General features: G+C 40.4%; 1 long non-coding RNA gene across 1 annotated transcript; it reads left to right on the plus strand.

Annotated features, from left to right (window-relative positions):
- The first annotated feature begins 7,136 nt into the window (after positions 1-7,136).
- On the plus strand, positions 7,137-14,086 carry LOC116357022 (uncharacterized). The gene is made up of 2 exons (XR_004205329.1): positions 7,137-7,432; positions 9,890-14,086. It is a non-coding gene; the product is annotated as an uncharacterized LOC116357022 (long non-coding RNA).
- The last annotated feature ends 1,939 nt before the right edge of the window (positions 14,087-16,025 follow it).

Consider the following 16,025-nt stretch of genomic DNA (forward strand, 5'->3'; position numbering starts at 1 on the left):
CATTGTAGAATAGTAGTAAAGACATCAAAACTATTAAATCACCAATGGGGAATCATGTAGTAACCAAAAAAGTGTTAAACAAATACAAATATATTTTATATTCTTCAAAGTAACCATCCTTTACCTTGATGACACCTTTGCACACTTTTGGCATTCTCTCAACCAGCTTCACCTGGAATGCTTTTCCAACAGTGTTGAAGGAGTTCCCACATATGCTGAGCACTTGCTTGACGAGATAGTCACCTGGAATGCATTTCTCTTAACAGGTGTGCCTTGTTAAAAGTTAATTGGTGGAATTTATTTCCTTCTTAACACATTTAAGCCAATCAATCAATCTCAAATATAAAATATATTTTGATTTGTTGAACACTTTTTGTTCCTACTTGATTTCATGTGTTTTTTCATAATTTTGGTGTCTTCACTATTATTCTACAATGTAGAAAATAGTAAAAAATAAAGAAAAACCCTTGAATGAGTGTGTGTCCAAACTTTTGACTGGTACTGTATAAATGTATAAACAATAACCGAGTCCCAGACCTCGTATATAGTTACAGCCTTGATTCCATTTAGATAAGTCAACATCTCAGGCCATCTAATTTATAGATCCAGCAACTTTTGAGGTCTAAAATGTTTTGACCAACGTTTGGAGTGTATCGTCCCTTTAAGATTATTTGTTCATGTACAGTATATGGATGCATTGTTCTAGTGTAAACAATTCATAACTGGCTTTGGTATTCTGTGAGGAACAATGGAGAGGATTCTCTAGTGAGGGAGACAGACAGGTGTGTTTGAAGACTGTGTGTTCTAGTAGTCCATAATGTTGTTTTCAGAGCACACATACCACTTCACAACTAGACAAGACCCAATGTGCCTGAGAGGCATCCAATGCAAGCAGACATGCTCTTTAGCAGGAGTACAGTGAAAGAGGAAACCTGGATTTCAACATTTAGCCTCATCTCCTAAACAAACTACTCAGGGCCGAGCGTGGCTTTCCCCTCAATACTTAAACTTGACCCTGAGCAGCCGATGGCCAGGAGCATTTGATAGGCTATGGGGGTCAGGCCTGGCAGGGCCTTTCATGGGTTAATGTGTGCAGATGAGAAAGTGATGGTTTCTCTCAAATATATAAAGAGATCAATGACCATAATATCAATAACGATAATGAGCAATGGGATATTAAGCATTTTTCTCAATGTTGAAAATGCTTTAAATTGGGGGAACTCAAAATTAGATATTAGATATTAAGATAGAAAATGTAGTGGGGTTTTTAATTTGATCTTTATGATCAAATTAGAGAGATTACAATCTGTATAGTAAAGTTTGAATAAAAATAATCACATCAAATAATTATATGTTAGTGTTCATGTTTTTGAATGCACTGTTAACTAATATTTTTATTATTACAATAATTTTGTTACCTTTGTTTAACTAGGTAAGTCAGTTAAGAACAAATTCTTATTTACAACAATGGCCTACCCCGGCTAAACCCGGACGACGCTGGGCCAATTGTGCGCCACCCTATGGTACTCCCAATCACAGTCAGATGTGATACAGCCTGGAATCGAACCAGGGACTGTATTGACACCTCTTGCACTGAGATGCAGTGCCTTAGACCGCTACACCATTATAATCCATTTCCACTAACATCGCTGCCTTCTCAGAAAACTTTTGCCAGAAGATTCTGGATGTCAAATATCCAGCTAACGAATTTTAATATGGTTTGGAGGAAAGAACAACGCCTTACGGAGGTCGAAAAATACCCCCCAAAAATGGACGGCAGGAGTTAGAGCGTTGAGCCAGTAACCGAAAGGTTGCTGGTTTGATTAACTGAGCCGACAAGGTAAAAAAATCTGTCGGTGTGCCCTTCAGAAAGGCACTTAACCCAAATTTACTCCAGGGACACCATACTACTATGTCTGACCCTGTAAAAACAACAGATTTCACTGCACCTATCTGTTGTACATGACAAAACATTTTATTTTTCTAAAACGTTTTTTTTTTTTTTTTACTATCGCTAATGCTCTAAATTTGAGACTATTGCCCAGTAAGTAAGTAACTTCCAGCATTTTATGCTATTCTTTTTGAGAGCGAATATCATAGCCTACCTACTCTATGTGAGTTTTGTGCTTATAAAACAACATAAAACATCTCAACTTTAGGCCTTGAAGATCACCTGAAAGTGCTTTTTCTTGACTGGTGAGTACTATTGAATGTAATAAATAAAATAAAGCACTGGGCTGGGCTGGGTTAACAGATGTTTTGTGGAATGAAGGTGCTTTAATAATGGGTATGCCTGACTCCCCTTCCCCATGTCACTATGGCAACAACCCCATTGGGGCTTATGGAATGTCTCTCCTTCACACACACGCACACGCACACTCACACTCACACACACCCTGCCCCCACACAATCATTGGGGCCCAATTACCTGGTGGTGGTAGAAGGTGGCAAGTTGGAGCAAGGCTGTGGTTGCTAGACTGCTTGTGTGTGGCGGTCCCCAGGTGAATGCTCCACACACACAGAACTCCTCTCATATCACTTCTAAACCTCTTTCGTATATGAACTCATCACAAAATGGAGTTATGCGGGTCGCAGTACTCTGTCACATGAAATGTGTCTGTCTATATCTGTGTCTAGGCCTAGTCATTCATTCCCATTCATAGCTCATCTCTGGTCAACTCAGGGGTAGCGAAACTCTTACCTTGAGTAGTGGGAAGACAGGGAGGTAATTGGTGAGAGACTTCCTAGAAATCTATGGTTCAGCACTGGTCATGATAATGAGAGCCCTTTTAGCATCACACCTGTGCTAAGTCCTCCAATTTCCTGTAAGACATGTCAATCTCTGTAATTATCCCACAGTCAGCTGAGCGGAAGGACAAAAGGGAGACAGGTGTATGAAACAACAGAACAGAGAACAAACAGATGCAACATATTGGCCTAATGAAGGACAAGTACTGACGAGCATTGACAGAACTGGAGTGATATCTCATTGTAAAGTATTTGTTCATTCCTGAGTTGTTTGCTTGATAATAGCAATGTGATAGGGCTTGGCTTACGTTGTAAGAGGGGGAAAATCCTATAGCTAGGTGAAATTGTAAAAAATGTGATGAATGAATTGTCATCATAACACACAGACTATCTTAATGACCTCACAAAATCAACAACGAATGGTCACAGAACAAGGCGTGGATAAAATTGGACAAACACAATGGGAAAGTCAGTACAACAGGGTGTAAATGCAAAAGAATACAAAACCTCCCACGCTATGATTACGTGAGAGCACTAACCCTTTGAGTAGTATCATGATGCAGCTGCTGACTTTGCTGTGTCTTTGGTGTGTGCATGTTTTTGTGTGCATGTATGCATGTGTGTGTGAAGTCGTCGTTAACGCTGTCTTTACATCCTCCATGCGTGACAGGCCAGCCTGATACCCATCAATACCCAAATGAGCTCAGGTTGTGCTCCAGCTCAACACTCTAGACCTCATTTGGAATTCAAATGAAAAGACTAAACAAAGCAAACCTTTCAGACCATTCAGGCAATTCTCTCACCAATCCCTTTGAGGAAGGCTAACTTCACCCAGTGGCTACTTAAGAGGTAAAAATCCTAAAAGGCCGTCTTTTTTCCCCCAACACTTCTGTGCTTTGGGGACCTAGTTACCCATACCATAGTAGCATGCCTGCTAAATGCAGAAAAAGAAACATATATCAAATCAAATCAAATGCTATTGGTCACATACTCGTGTTTAGCAGATGCTATTGGTCACATACTCGTGTTTAGCAGATGCTATTGGTCACATACTCGTGTTTAGCAGATGCTATTGGTCACATACTCGTGTTTAGCAGATGCTATTGGTCACATACTCGTGTTTAGCAGATGCTATTGGTCACATACTCGTGTTTAGCAGATGCTATTGGTCACATACTCGTGTTTAGCAGATGCTATTGGTCACATACTCGTGTTTAGCAGATGCTATTGGTCACATACTCGTGTTTAGCAGATGCTATTGGTCACATACTCGTGTTTAGCAGATGCTATTGGTCACATACTCGTGTTTAGCAGATGCTATTGGTCACATACTCGTGTTTAGCAGATGCTATTGGTCACATACTCGTGTTTAGCAGATGCTATTGGTCACATACTCGTGTTTAGCAGATGCTATTGGTCACATACTCGTGTTTAGCAGATGTTATTGGTCACATACTCGTGTTTAGCAGATGCTATTGGTCACATACTCGTGTTTAGCAGATGCTATTGGTCACATACTCGTGTTTAGCAGATGCTATTGGTCACATACTCGTGTTTAGCAGATGCTATTGGTCACATACTCGTGTTTAGCAGATGTTATTGGTCACATACTCGTGTTTAGCAGATGCTATTGGTCACATACTCGTGTTTAGCAGATGCTATTGGTCACATACTCGTGTTTAGCAGATGTTATTGGTCACATACTCGTGTTTAGCAGATGTCATTGGTCACATACTCGTGTTTAGCAGATGCTATTGGTCACATACTCGTGTTTAGCAGATGCTATTGGTCACATACTCGTGTTTAGCAGATGCTATTGGTCACATACTCGTGTTTAGCAGATGCTATTGGTCACATACTCGTGTTTAGCAGATGCTATTGGTCACATACTCGTGTTTAGCAGATGTTATTGGTCACATACTCGTGTTTAGCAGATGCTATTGGTCACATACTCGTGTTTAGCAGATGCTATTGGTCACATACTCGTGTTTAGCAGATGCTATTGGTCACATACTCGTGTTTAGCAGATGCTATTGGTCACATACTCGTGTTTAGCAGATGCTATTGGTCACATACTCGTGTTTAGCAGATGCTATTGGTCACATACTCGTGTTTAGCAGATGCTATTGGTCACATACTCGTGTTTAGCAGATGCTATTGGTCACATACTCGTGTTTAGCAGATGTTATTGGTCACATACTCGTGTTTAGCAGATGCTATTGGTCACATACTCGTGTTTAGCAGATGCTATTGGTCACATACTCGTGTTTAGCAGATGCTATTGGTCACATACTCGTGTTTAGCAGATGTTATTGGTCACATACTCGTGTTTAGCAGATGCTATTGGTCACATACTCGTGTTTAGCAGATGTTATTGGTCACATACTCGTGTTTAGCAGATGTTATTGCGGGTGTAGTGAAATGCTTGTGCTTCTAGCGCCTAAAGTGCAGTAATATCTAATAAGTAATATCTAACAGTTTCACAATATATCCCCAAAAATACATGTAAATCTAAGTAAGGAATGGATTTAGAACATATATACATATATGTCAGAGTGGCATTGGAATAAGATACAGTGGTATAGTATAGCATACAGTATATACATATGAGATGGGTGATGCAATATTTACACACAATTAAAGTGACTAAGATACCGTAGAATAGTATACAGTACAGTTTACATATGAGATGAGTAATGCAAGATACAGAGACATTATTAAAGTGGCTAGTGTTTCATTTCCTTAAATTGGCCAGTGATTCCTAATCTATGTCTATAGGCAGCAGCCTCTGATGTGCTGGAGATGGCTGTTTCACAGTCAGTGGTGTAGTATAGAATACAATACAGTATATACATATGAAATGGGTGATGCAATATGTAAACACAATTTAAAAGTGACTAAGATACCGTAGAATAGTGTGGAGTGCAGTTTATACATATGAGCTGAGTAAACGCTAGATACGGAAACATTATTAAAGTGGCTAGTGATCCATTTCTAAAAGTGGCCAGTGATTCCTAATCTATGTCTAGGCAGCCTCTATGTCTATAGATGGCCTCTGATGTGCTAGTGATGGCTGATTAGCAGTCTGATGGCCTTGAGATAGAAGCTGTTTTACAGTCTCTTGGTCCCAGCTTTGATGCACCTGTACTGACCTCGCCTTCTAGATGATAGTGGGGCGAACAGGGAGTGGCTCGGGTGGTTGATGTCCTTGAGGATCTTTTTGGCCTTCCTATGGCATATCATATTATTCCCTGAGTAGTCATTCCACTCTCACAAACACTGTGCTGTGCTATTTATATATATTGTTTACCTTAGTTGAATGCACTGACTGTAAGTCGTTCTGGTTAAGAGTGTATCCTAAATTACAAAAAGGTAATGTAAAATGTAAAGCCACTGACTACTCTACCATGGGTTGAATTTACTGTTGATATCATGTTCAAATTAGATGGACTAGATGGATTCTGCATAATTCTACTCAAACCAGTATATATCTGTGGCATGCTGCTTGGAACAATCCCCTTTCTTCTCACCTGCTTCACAGCAATCTCTGCCATGCCCCCTCCCCTGAAACAAGATCTATGGATATGGCATTGACTGCCTTGTTGAAGATAATCAAGTCAATTACACCAGGCCCAAGGTGGCTGCCTTGCTCAGCCAGCTAGCCAGCCTTGGCCAGGGATTAGGGCTCAGCCTCACCCCCATCAGCCACAGTAATTGATAGACCAACATACCCTGCTCTAGGCCCGACCTGGCCTAACCTGGCTCACCTCAAACCGTCTTGTGTCTGTCTGTCTGTTTCATCTACCTGTACCTCACTTGACATCTGGCTTTAAACCACTAGGGCTTTGTTAGCCACTGAGGCTGGAATGGCTTCTGTGAACAGAAAATAGAGAGACTGAAAGAGACAAGGGCAAAGGGTATTTCAGGTTAAGGCTATTTCATATATACACTGACAAGTATGCCAGAGGTCATGTGGGTTTTTTCACAAAGGATTTTTGGTAGGCTCTATAAGATTTGCTATCTATATGTTTCCCTCTCAACATGGTTTGTTTCTGGGCGTGGACCGGGGCTCATGGATGATGTTGGTGTAGTTTGTGTTGTGATAGGAACTGAGGCCGTTCCCACAGGAGCTCAGGCTAACGTCATAAACACATACAATGTACCTGGGGTGGGAGCGGCGGCGGGCTTGGGTGGGGGCAGGTGAACCGGTGAGGTGGGACAAGGGGGGGTTGGACTGGGCTTAGTCTCAGACCTGATTGGCCACTGCAGCACATGGGACACACCTGTGAGCACCAGAGGCTAAGGAGATTGGCTGCCACCTGAAAATTACACCTCACCTGTGGGGGAGGAGGCCAGGCTACATGTAAACCTAGCCCCTTTACAAATTCAGTCTACTCGTCTTGAGGAGCTTAACCAGATAGCGTCGCCGTGAGCTCCGGGAAACTTGAGCCGAGTCTTCACGACTTAAACCTGTTGAGTTGATTTTTGGGGTTCTTCGCCTCCTCGTTGGGTGTCTAGTCAAGCCGAGCTAATTCGCATCTTTTTCCAAGCAAACATCGAAGAGTTGGTCTCTCTGTGAGAGGAGGGAAGAGGAAGACATATCTATGAGGCAGCAGCCAGCAGCCACAGCCAGGCAACATGATGCCTCTTTCTGGCTCACTTGACCACACCTGGGAAGGACAGGGTAACCCACCAACATGATACCTCCTTATTTGTTTTAATTTTGGTCCGTGTATGATTTCCTCTGACATTATTTGTGATACATTTGCTTTGTCATCGCACCAGCTTACAGGTAGACTGAAGCGCAGTTGTATGTATACTTATGTAATAGTCAGGAAATGGATGGCAAGCCAACAAGGTCGTTGTATAAAACCGTTGGTGCTTGTATGCTGTTACAGGAAGAGCATGAGTTTAGGGGGAAGCATATTATAAACTGTATCAGATTCCAGTCCATTTAAACAGAAACAAAAGAGCCGAACGTTAATTCCTAAACTGGAAAGACCAGTTGGGGCAGGTAGAGGCAAACAGACATACTTGTCAAATGATATAAAGACAGCAGATTTTTCCCTCCATTGTCACACTGGAAATGCACATTTGGAAGAACATTAAAGCAGTTATGATAATATTTTGATAATTGTACCACTTCAAAAGCTGATGATAACCAATTGACGTGAAATATTTCCATTATTTTACAAAATAAACATTTATGTATTTTAAATATTTTAAAACATTTATTCTGATTTGAAAAAAAGATAATGAAGGCATGGGAGTGTTTTGACAACTTATCTCTGCTACCTGTTAAATAAGTCTCAACGCAGCCTTTTCTTAGGATGTTGCATGTCTAGAAAAGGAGACTAAAATACCAAGGCTAGGCCTGTTCTTACTTATTTCATTTGGCATATATAGATTTCAAATAATAATCTGTTTTTCCTAACCTTTTGATGTGAGAAATATGAGGTTTACATAGTGGATGTATGCTGAACATAAAATCTCTGCTCATCCATTTTAATCTTCTGTAGGATTTAGTTATTTTGTTTGACTTCTGGGAGTAGAAAATAACCATTAGGATAGTTAGGTTTTTGGAATATTGCAAGAAGATTGATTTAATCTTTTTCATAAATTTTAAAAGGTGTTGTTGATAAATGGAGGGAAAATGTTGACCAAATAGTGCAGTGAATAAGGAGTGAGGTGGAAGATTTTGATTGGCGGAAAGACAGACATTCGTTCAATTCTTTGAATGAGTAATTCGTCGTTGTTTACAGCTTTTTAAAGATTGACTCTGGGTTGGGCATTACAGATATCATAACTGGTCTGTAGGGAATTTCCATAGAATGTGACTCACTTGATTGGTAAGCCATACAAAATGGAGGTTGAAATTTGAAAATAGTTTTTTTTACAGTTTTTTTTACAGCTTAGAAAACAGACATGTGAAACTAAGAACAAGCTAACTATGTTAACCGTAATGCCAATCACGGAATAAAGTGAGAGGTCAGGGAAAAAAACATTGAGTTTGTGAACTGAAGAACATGCAGTTTAAATAGTTATGACTGTGACTAAGCAGCTTTTGCCATAACTGTTTTAAACCATTAACATTATGGTTGATGTTGGTGGAATGCTGTTTCTTTGTACCTAGATAAATCAATGTCAATAGCTGCTATAAAAATATGTGAAACATTGACAGGATTTTAAGAACAAGTTAAGAAATAAAGCATTTTCAGACAAATCATAGAAGTACATTAATATTGAAGCTAGGAATAGACAATAGTAATGTGAGGTGGAAATAAAAATGTATATTTGTGATACTTAAATCAAGCCAAACTGACAAATAAATGACTTAATTACGGTGCCATGCATGAGGGAGGCTAGAAACCTTTTTTGCTTAACAAATTTCACTCATTCATTGGAAATACTCAAAACTAAAGGGAAAGTAGTGAACTATGAAAAGTGATAGTTCTCAACTGAATGAATGAACCATGAAAGATAGTAGAATAGTAAATATATAATTTAACTTAGTAAAACAGCAGAGGGAACTGAACAATATAGTAAATATTGAAATGAAACAACCAAAGAGAAATAGCTGAAAAGCGACGAATCAAGCCACTAAGCTTTATTCTCCAGTAGTCTGGAGGGCCAATTAGTGGTGTTGATAAGGTCCAAACTTAAGTGAGGTTTTGGATTTCACCGACATTCTTCTCCACAAAGACGCCAACTATTGATTAAGGGCCAGGCTGGTTTACCTATCAGGTTCATTTCACAGTGGAGTCCCATTCCAACGCAGAGGGCAGGGTTACCTGATCACACCTCATTCACTCAGTAAGGCTACAGCGTGGGTAGCCGTATACGCCACACCGAATGAACAACCTCTCCTACAATGTAATAATTTCACTCAAGAGCCAAAACAGGGACGAGTTTCAGGGGACAAAACTTAAGCAAACCTTAAAGAAGGAAGGATAACTGAGGAAATGCATAGCAAGCACGTGGGAAGTAGGAAGTCAGGAAATACTAGAAACTGTAGGGTCTACTTGAATTTAAATATGTTTTATTTCCATTGTCCTTTTCTTCATTCTACAAGCTTTAATACTCATTATTTTTCCATAATCTTTTTTTTCTTCTATTTCTCTCTCCCTCTCTTTCTCTTTAGGCCTGCAGCCCTGGTGTATAATGCTGATGATTAACTAAATAGAGGCTGCAGCAGTCTGTGAGGGCAGGGCGGCTTAGCTTTCTCATTTCATGGGCCCTGACTGACTGACCGGGAAGACGCTGAAGTGTTCGCAGGCGCTGGCTGCTAAAAATTCAAGATCTTTTCCTTTTTACCCCCCACCCCCCTTTACTCACTTTGTTTTGTTGCATTCTTTCCTTTTGGGTTCCTTTTCACGATGGTAAGGTTACAGGTACATTCTCCACCTCTCTTCACTGCCTATTCTTTTCCCTCCCTTCTGCTCTCTCTCTCTCTCTCTCTCTACCTTTCTCATTCACTCACACTCTTCCATTTAGCTCATTTGCAGGATGACGGGAAACCTATTGTTTCCCTCTGAACACAGGATTGTCTTGATTCTAGTTTTGTTTCAGGTTTAGAGAAAAAAATAGCAAAGAAATAGTTAACATTAATAGATATCAATATTAGTGTAACTATTGCTGACTTACTGTACCAAGTCTCAATAAAATTAGAACGAGTTATAGCAGTTATTTGACAATGCACGATGCAAATAGTTTGTTGCCACTGTGATTGTTGAGTTATTGTACATACTTGAGTGGCTGATCAGTCATGTGTCACTATTTTAAGTGGCAATGTAAATAGAATGACTAACTAAGGAATACTGGTATATATTATATATGAGTCTTTATCTTACATAAATATAAATAATTAGCATGCAGCATTGTGCCACTTCTAATGAGTGTGTTGCTTTCACACTGTGTACCTGTGAATAGCCCACGTTTTTCAGTAAACAAAAGCTGTCTCAATGACCTTCTGCACACACTGCATAGGCAGAGGCTAGGTCAGTCAAGCATTCCTCCAGGCTTTCAACACACTACAAACACAAAGAAAGGAGGTACAGGAAAAGGGAATGCATTCATTTCCCCTTCGTTTTCAACATTTCATCAAATTACTGTTGAAATTAATATGACATGACATACGTTGTGCTACCTGTGCTACCATCTTCAGGGACATGAAATGTGAATACGGAACAACAACCCCAAGGCCTTGTCATTTTCAGAATGAGGGGAAAAGGCAGCCTTACCGTTTCATAGAACCAGACCAGTCAGAACAGGTTTGGCCAATAATTAACATCCACTGTGGCCCACTCTCCTGTGGCAGAACCTAACCTACAGTCCCTACTAGAACAAAGTCTGCCGTACAACAAGTTGTATTTTTTTGTTTCGAGGCGACTTTCAAATACGTTGTTTCCCCCCACTTCATCTCTTGTTTAAGACCTGGGGGTTAGGTGATAAATTGAACTTGCTATTGTTAGTTTGAGTTTGAGATAGTAGAGTCCACCCATAGTAGAGTCCACCCAAGGCCACAATTTGTTGAGTTAACTGAAGTGGAGTTCTAATGGATATTGATGATGAGTTGCATGTGTGCCTGGGGAGGGGGTATACTTGATTTTATATTATTATAGTTTCTCCTTTCTGTAGAAAATACAGATGTAGCTTCAGTGATGTGAAAGACAGGCCTTCTAATGATAATTTGCATTACCAGTCAGGGTTGCCTACTGTTTAGTACACCTCTTTCTTTTCATAGTGGAATGTTCCTGAAGTCTCAGTTATGCACATAGGTGGGGCTTATCCCCACACAAACCTACCCAAAGCAAGGTTAGCCTTTTATCAAGTTTTTGTCAGTGAAAACCAGGAGATAACACAACACATTAAACAAAATGAACCTGTATTGTAAAATGCTTAGACGAAAATATTATTACTGCGATCCATACACTTATTGTGATCTGTAAAATAATCACTTTTATGACCCATTGTTTGTCTCCTATGCATGTATTGGATGGTCATCCCCATCTTACAAGGCAGCATTGGATATCATCAATCTCTCTAATACTGCCTGGTAATGATGATGCTAGCCATCCGCTAACTACAGTGATGTACCACACAACTTACAACGTTAGCTAGCTACCATAGCTTGGCGGCCATTTTTTTCTCTCAATGAAATGCTCTGGTTTACGCTGAAATGGCTTTCAGGATCCATCTTACCTGACAGTGCTGGATTGTACAAAAAAGTTCTAACACTGTCTGGTAACGATGTTTCCTGGGTGACCCACCTACCTCCAGAGATACACCTCAGCTAAGGATGTGCTTAAAGGGTCAGGTGTGACCACTTGATGAAAGCACACCATAGACAATACCTGATCAGATTATCTGTAGTGTTAGAACTTGACTCCAGTTTGAACTCTGTATCTTTCTTCAAGGATTTGATGTCTGATATTGTCACTGATAAGAAGACTTGGTTTAGGGTTGCATCTATCTGTAAGAGATTGTCTTAAATCTTCTTCTATTGACACACCTTTATTCCGCTAGCTAAAACTATACATCTGAAAGAAGCTCCATTTTACCTCGTCGTATATTTGTAGAAAAGATAGGCCTATGAAGTGCTTATTTTGTGAATTGTATTGGGAAAATATTTGGCAATCCAAGTAATTGAAATTTCTCAGTGTTCCTCACTTAAGAATCAACTCAAAGAAATGGAGAAGATTAGAGGCACGACTGGCAATGGCCTTTCCCTGGGGAACAAGTAGAGGAGACCCAGCATTTTTATTCCACTTCCCTGTCCTGTTCTAGGGTGGCCCCACCCAACCTGTGTTAAAGAATACAGGTCGGTTGACGGTTCAACCGGTCGCACCGCCACTCATTTTCGTATCACCTCCCCTCTGTAGCGTGTGGCTTGTGTTGTGTCACCGTGATTGGTCCAGCACCGCTTATCTACATGGCACATCCTGAAACTGACACAAGCTCACCTGAGCACTTATGATAAAAATAGACTCAGCAACATCCTCCTTGACTCCTTTACCACTCCCCTTCAGCCTCACCTCTCTCTCATCCCTTCATATGAATGATTACTCTTTTTTTTATCACAGCTAAATATATCCCACAGCTCTATCTGTAGTGCCTTTTGTTGTTTTACAAGGCTTCATTGGAGAACTTTTGTTCCAATTAGAATTTTAGAATTCTGTTGAATTTTTGTTCATAAACAAATGATAAATAGCCATAGACTTAAATGAGTTGATCCTTTATGGCAAACTACTACCCCGTTCCATGTCGTCTTCCAGGAAGAAAAATACATCCCAATTTAATAGGTAAAGCCTTCAAACAGACAGCACAGACATTGGCAAATAATAAAAGGAGCTGGCAGAGCCTAAATGTTTGTTTAAGGAGGGAGAATTACCTCGCAAATATTGAACCATACCTTTATTGGCTCACCTCCTGTTGTTTGCCTTTATTTATGACATAGACACACGGAATGGTTCAATGTTTTTTCCCTTTTCAGCCCCTCTCCTTTCCAAACGTTTAAAAAGACAATTTGATGTTGTACTGAACCCAAATGTGGCATATTTATTTAATTTGCGGTGAGAGGGCACCACATTTTGATGTGAACTTTCAACCAACAGGATCTAGTTTGTCTTTATTCATGGCAAATCATTGTAAATGTACTCCATATAACATAGTCTTTGAGAATATGAAAACGATAGAGCAGTATCCCTGTCTCTGTGTGAGACAGACAAACAGACGAACAGACAGACAGACATACTGTATCTTTTCAGCCTGTCTCTTCCTGTATCTCATCCTGTCTCTTTCAGCTGTCTCCCTCTGCGTACAGTGGACGGTTGGTTCAGAGGGCGTCCTTCAGTCCTAGCTCCCTAGCCTGTTGATTGGCGTCTTACCAGACATGGTTAGATCTAAATATCCCTGTCTAATACTGTCTGGTAATGCCGTCCATTGAATGGCGTTTACTTCTCTTTTTCCTCTCTCCTTCTTGTACAGAAGTTTGAGCATGGCCGTCAGAATTCTTGGTGTGTCTGACCTCTTAGGCTTCTTCTATGTTAATGGCTGTATACAGTGTGTTTGTGTGTGTATACGACCAGTACATAGACACATTGGTTGAAGTGACAGATGGATTGGGGTGTATTCACTATGGTCATGAAGATAATGACAATACAGGAACTATGAACCTTGCACTGGAAGATTGATTCAGTTGTCAGTGCTCTTCCATGTGCAATGTGTCAGAGTTAAATACTGTCTATACTACAGCCAAGCGATAGATACACATATATATTTTCACCAACGTTATGTAATATGACATGACAATATCAAATAAACTTGAAATAAAACAATATTTGACTTTGTCCTGTCCTTTTTGACTGTGATTAATAAAGTGTTGTCTGAATGCATTTAATGATCTTTCTAGTTGCATAGTTTTGTATGAAGGAATGTAAATGTGATCGATGTGTGCTCTGGTCATTGTGTTCAGGGGGACTCTTCACCAAGCGGAATGCCTGGCCCCAGTCAGGTGGAGATCAGGTTACATCTGAACAGAGCACCTTTTTAAATCCCTCAGTTTACTCATGAGGTCCCCTATCAGCCAAGCCCTCATTGTGTCCCGAATCCTGCTCTAAAGCAGCTCATAACAGGCTGCCCAGTGTGTCTCGTTGCTAGGCTGAGAAGCATAGGGCCACTTTTCACCGATTCTAAGGTCTTTTACACACACACACACACACACACAAATAATACAGCCCCATTGTTGTTTAATTAAAGCTGTTAGAGCTCTGAGGGGTTCACTGGAGCTCTGATTGTATCAGGAGGAACACAAACACAGAGTTCATTTAAACATTTACTGAAACAAGCCCTGGACCTGATCTCCCATGCAGAACATGTAATGAGCAAGTTAAAGGGGTCAAAGGAAATTGTCTTCATCCCTCACTACTATAAAAGGGTTTTCCAATGGTAATTCACATGTATTTTGTTAAAAATTAGGCAAATGACTGTATCACTGACATGCTATGCAATGAATGAACTGTGTTTTTATTTCCCTTGATGCTTTGACTGAACACCCACTTTTCATGTGATTTTGGAGAATATGGGTCACAAAACAATACATACAAAATATACAGAAACTATCTACATAAAACGTGTAAAAACACTACTTAATGATTCAACTCCAGGTCACATTTCTTGAACCTGAATGGTCTTCACGGGGGGGTGGGGGGTGGGGTGGGGGGGGGGGGGGGGGGGGGGGGGTAGTCAACTAGCTGGATATCTTGGCTATGCATGACATCACAGGAGAACTCAAGTTCCAGGCTGCCCACACAGTAGTTGGCGGAGTGAGGATTCCAGCGCCGGTCTATACATGCGTTGGTGCCATCCAACCAGATTCCTGCAAGTCACCGCAGAGGGTGGGGTTCACCTGGGTTCACCGCTGAGGTGGAACGGCCCCACAACAGAGGCACGGGGGCTGTGTTTAAACGGCTATGACATGCCGACAGACTGCTGACGTACTGTGTAACTGTCACGCATACACACGTACGCGTGTACACACACATAAACCTGCATGCAACCACATGCAAGCACACACACAAACGCACGCACAGGGAGGGAACTCCAGTGGAGTGAGTCAGATAGGTGGAACACCTAGAAGGATTTACAATATTGTGCCATAGCTGGTTCATATTCGTTGTATTTTGAAACCCAAAATGAAATCTAGTTCTGTTCTAGATCTATTGCCGGTCATTGAACTTAAACTATGATACTTACAGAAAGAGCAAGCAATTCATAACTATTTCAATTGAGTGTCACCTTGTCCTAGATAGATTTACACAGTTATCAAAACGTCATGCCAGGGTAAGCCTACATGAAACACAGCCCTTATTTTAAGTATTTCTAAAATCCTCTATGGGAAAAATGAATGGTGGAAAAATGATTGGAAACATTTCTCTGTTTGACCGCAAGGTTTTATGGGTATTATGACTCATACTCTATACAGTCTATTGCTGTGTGCAGGACATTAATCTGCATTGAGTTGGGGTGGGAAGAGTACTGAAATAGCCTACTCAGGTAGAAGTAAAATTACTGAAAAAAAAGGACAAGTACTTGGAAAAGCTACTCATTTACAGTAACAACAGTATTTGTAATTAGTTACTTCTTACCTCTGGTTTACAGTATTACATATTTAAAATTATTCAATATTCCACATGTACTGTATACTTAAGCTACATTATAAGAGAAAGGGGATACCTAGTCAATTGTACAACTGAATACCTTCAACTGAAGTGTCTTCT

Source organism: Oncorhynchus kisutch, linkage group LG24 (assembly GCF_002021735.2).
Source record: "Oncorhynchus kisutch isolate 150728-3 linkage group LG24, Okis_V2, whole genome shotgun sequence".
In the NCBI taxonomy this organism is placed as follows: Eukaryota; Metazoa; Chordata; class Actinopteri; order Salmoniformes; family Salmonidae; genus Oncorhynchus; species Oncorhynchus kisutch.